The sequence below is a fragment of the Lineus longissimus genome, chromosome 16 (genome assembly GCF_910592395.1).
Source record: "Lineus longissimus chromosome 16, tnLinLong1.2, whole genome shotgun sequence".
Taxonomy (NCBI): domain Eukaryota; kingdom Metazoa; phylum Nemertea; class Pilidiophora; order Heteronemertea; family Lineidae; genus Lineus; species Lineus longissimus.
Genome location: NC_088323.1, coordinates 7995488 through 8000380, shown reverse-complemented (window position 1 = coordinate 8000380; position 4893 = coordinate 7995488). Strand labels below are relative to the sequence as shown.

General features: G+C 40.6%; 1 long non-coding RNA gene across 1 annotated transcript; it reads right to left on the bottom strand.

Moving 5' to 3' along the window:
- Positions 1-544: 544 nt before the first annotated feature.
- Positions 545-4668, bottom strand: LOC135500569 (uncharacterized). Its single transcript, XR_010449477.1, has 3 exons — positions 4561-4668; positions 2820-2911; positions 545-773 (listed from the first exon to the last, which is right to left on the bottom strand). It is a non-coding gene; the product is annotated as an uncharacterized LOC135500569 (long non-coding RNA).
- Between the last annotated feature and the right edge of the window lie 225 nt (positions 4669-4893).

The window sequence follows — 4893 nt, the reverse complement described above, 5'->3', positions numbered from 1 at the left end:
TTAACAAAACAAACATTAACACAACAAACATTAACACAACAAACATTAACACAACAAACATTAACACAACAAAAATTAACAATACAAACATTAACAAAACAAATATTAACAAAACAAACATTGACAAAACAAATATTAAGAAAACAAATATTACCAAAACAAACATAGACAGAAGAAGCACAGACAGAACAAACATTGACAAAACAAACATTGACAAAACACTACATAGACAGAACAAACATTGACAGAACAAGTCCAAACAACCAAAGTCAAAGCCAGGTGTTGAAAATAAATATTGCCAAACAAAGCAAACAAAATCATCTATGATAGACTTCCAATCATGGCGACAACTCGAGGCACTGAGTTCAGGACAGTGAACAAGCATTGTTCAGTGTTGGTATAATGTACATGTGTCTGTCATTCTACCAGACGGGTTTTGAAATGTTAGTGCCAATTATTCTGTCACACCACCTCCGTCTTTCAATGGCTCAGAGGCACACAACAGAAATTTTGCCAGTATATTGTGGATAACAAAAGGGCAGACTTAATTTAAGTTCGTTTGGGTTTTATTGTTTCTGTTTTACAGTTGAATTGGACATATATCAATATATATTTAGATACCCAAAAGAGCATTCTACGCAACGCACGTTAAGTCTTTCTCGAAGGCCTGGTAGGTTGGTTCATTCCCGTCCTCGTCTCGGCATTTCCCAGACGCACAAGTAGCGTTCACGGTGCATTTGGACCCAATTGATGCTTTGGTGCTCCCCATGTAGCTGAAATGAAATAGGACAATTGTGACGAAAACAAACTTCAAGCAACGTGTGAAGTTTTACTGGAGGCAAATTGTAATTGATTTCTGAGGTGGTTCTGTATACTCTGAATAATTGTGTCTGTGGATTGATGAGTTTAGCTAGGTCATTCTACCAGACGGGTTTTGAAATGTTAGTGCCAATTATTCTGTCACACCACCTCCGTCTTTCAATGGCTCAGAGGCACACAACAGAAATTTTGCCAGTATATTGTGCAATACCTTTATATCAGATATTGCGGAAGTCGTCACATTGAGGAAAAAAACAATCCTATCAGAATAATATTTTCAACCTAATTCCGAGCAATTCATAACTAATAATGCTTACATTAAAGACTGTTTGATAATTTTGGAATGATTTTTTTCATTAATTTTTCCAGAAACTCGAGGTTTTTCAGACATTTCCCTTGACTAACCGGAGTCAAACATACCCAGTTCAGTAATCAGGTGATATGCTAAATTACTTTAAGTGACGTCACAAAAAATTAATTGATTCGATTTAAAAAGCAATATCCTTGCTGCAGATGACCTGACAAAAGCAGGATTTTCATTGTATTTTGTCTTTTTTCCAACGTCTTATAGTTTATAATTTTGATTATCTCTCAATTATTGAAATATAAATATTTGAATGTTGTTGCCATCTTGTATGTTCCCTTTTCTATTGATTTCATTGCTTTAGATTGCTATACATGTAATGATAGTCCTACATAACCAAGATTTAAAAAGACGGCGTGTGGATGCATGATTGACCACCCCCCCCCCCCCTCTCCCGAGTGAATAACCTCGAAAATCAGGATGGAGTCATCCCTAACTTCATTTTCTGGAAGGGGAGAATAATCCCGTGATTCAACTATACAAAATGTACTGCATTTCCTGGAAGGGGACAATAATCATGTTTCAGGTTTTTTTTAAATGTTCACTGAGAGGTTACAGTCCAAATCACAAGTGACATCCCTTCTGTGCTGCGCGCTAGTGACGCGAGAGTGATATAAGTTAGGGGTTGCATATACAAAACGGGTCATTTGAGATAATAGCGAGTTTCCATAAATCTCACGAATTACGTATATTACGAATTGCTATTTATCCATAAAAATGACCACAAGAATGGTTTCTAAGCTGATCAACATCCGCTACCCTGAGAAGGGTCAATCAGGATCTAAAGTTCTTCAACCAAACCACCGTAATTTTTTAGACGCAGCGAGTGTTGAATTCGTTGTGACGAATTGGCGGAGTCGTTACGAATTAGTCTACATTGTCACATCCTGAGATACAGGTTTTTGATACTCCTACATCGTATACAAAAGTTTGAAAATCAAGAGGCGGAGTATATTTAAAACCACTGATTATGTCAAGATGCATTGTTGTAGGATCCGTTTTCAATGAGACCGGAACTGGACGAAAGCATTAATTTCTAATACATAACTCAAGACACAGCTGGCTGCAAAATGGAACGCGAGTTCCCTCGTAATTATAAGTTCGTAATTCGTATTTCATATTCGTGAGATTTGATCAACTCGGTAATTTGAACATCAACGTGTAATATGTAGGGAATTGTGGCTGTGTTTTGTCAAATCATGCATGTTCACGTCGTATTTTGTCAGCTTCACTGGCCTACTAATAAGTTGTCAGGAAGACAGTGCAGACTAACCAAAACGTAAAATTTAGTGGTAGCGGTCGGTAAAATGTACTTAAATTCGTGACCAATCACACCGTCCATACAGGCACCATCTATATTGGAGAGGTTCCATCCGTACTGGCGCATATCTGGATGGGCGCGGCACTGCGGTGGTGACTGCTAGTAACGTTACATCGAGAGCAAACACACGACGTTCAGCATAACTACAATACATGTAAGCCTAGCACAACAAGGAAGGGATTATTTAAGTAAGCGTTGATGTCATCTTGATAATCACTTGATCATGAAGTGTTAAATCCATTTGCCACATACTCAGACAAATCTGTATTTTGGCCTAGCGCTTTTAGATAAATGTAGAAATTTTGATTTACTCACCCATTGCCCTGAACAGCAGACAGCAGAAGAGCAGCAACAATGACGAGGAGGAATACCTTCATTTTGGATTGGTTATGGAGGCGTGGTTGGAGCTAAAACAAAATTGGAAAGCATCAAACACGTTCAGAAGAATAGTTTACTGATGAACCAGAAGAAGAACAAACATACTGCAGTAAAAAGTCGCCCATTCCTTTAACACAATAGGACAGTTATAGTTACGGAGCTAGATTCTATTATTTAAATGATCTGAGGCCAAAAGGGGTTGATCAACGTTTTGAAGAATAATATATTGGGTTGTACAAATTATGGAACCGGTAAAGAAGCTATAAAAATCACATTTTTATATTTAGAAGTATGAGTTATTAAATCAGTCCTCATCAGTGAGACGTCTTGGGTTTAGCAATTTATTGCGGTGCTTGGGGTGAGAAAACCAATACCCCCCCCCCCCCCCGTTCAATATCAATTCCTTCAACCTAGGTAAGCCCAATCACTCCAGTATTGGCGAGTGCGTTCACCGTGTGACAAAGTAGGGTCATTCACACGGGCCAAACTGATCTTGACCAAACATATAACCTCCAGCCTCGTGTCGATGATGAAGGCTGCAATTCGATTGAGCAATGAAAGGGGTGGTAAATGAAAAAGGGAGAATGACGAAATAGGTGATCGTGGGAGAGTGTATATACTATTAGGCAAAGTTTCTAGTCCGTGAGCTGCTCATCTGTTAGTAGCTCGAGAGTGAAACTACACTACCCAGAAATTTGGATGACACGGGTTGGTGATAAAGTCTTCTGTACCAAGTATAAATAGCCGAATCCAACAAGATTACCCCGACTTGAAGGATTCCCGCTCGCGAGGTTTAGACGTGTACAGGTTATCACCACAAAATAAATGCAAGGTATCACCAAGCGCGGTCAGAACCAGACACACCACAGAATCAACAAAGTCCGCCTCGTGTCGATCAAGACATTTCATTTTCTTATTCAATAAAATGGGGGACGTAAACTGAAGAGGAGGAGAGCATCGTGCACAACTTCCGGTCCAGCAATATTTTTTACCCCAGGATTCTATCATAATAACATTATGCGTTTTCTACTTTAACAATTGTTCAGCGAAATAGAAAAGTTGACAGCTAATAAGTACTTTTTTAGTAATCATCCGACACCCCTTCATACAAGTCACTTGATCAACTGCAAATGCGGTAAAGCCCGCAGCACACTAGCCGCCAACTTTGGCGACAAGAAGCGTTCAGCTGACGCCTCTAGACGCCGAAGTTGGCGGCCAGCAGTGGCTCACGGTCAGAGCACACCTGCCCAGAATCGGCGTCCAGTAGCGTCTTTTCCGCCACTTTAGGCTGCCATTTTGAAATCATGTGACATCAAGACGCATACTGATTGGCCATAGCCTCGCCGCCGACGCCAATTCAGGCGGCAATCCGTAGCACACCTGGCTTCTTCTTGCGTTCAAAGGCGGCGACACGCGTCAAAAAATCAAACATGTTAGATATTTGGCGTTTAGTTGCGGCAAGTCGCGTTCGCCGACCCGTTCGTAGCAGACTAGGGATTTTTCAGGCGTTCAGGACTCTTGCGGCAAAAAACGCTTGTGAACGCCGAAGTTGGCGGCTAGTGTGCTACGGGCTTATGCGCGACTTGTTTTAAATTTGACTACAGTAAAATAATTTTGTGTGTAAATCACCATGCCACCGAGGAAGATGCGAGGATAAATTTGGGCAGAAAACGCTTACCTTAAATAAATCGAGAGCCTTGCGGAGAAGATTCGTGATGACGTGACCGTACTGCTTGGAGTCCAATGCCGGATGATTGGAAGCCTAGTTAGGCCTAGTATATGTAGAGGGTGCAGGTTCCGGATGCGCATAGGATTTCTGCGCGGATAAGTGTCGCAAATCGTGGTAAATTCCTTTTCGTATACATATTCTGTACCCGCTTAGCTCGAACCTCCACCTGTCACACTTGATGACTGAAGTGATTCGACATGTTCCGCACTTGATGCAAATTTTCACCGATCGTGCATAATTGCGCAGTTTGCTTATCAAGCAATTTTGAAACGACCATCACTG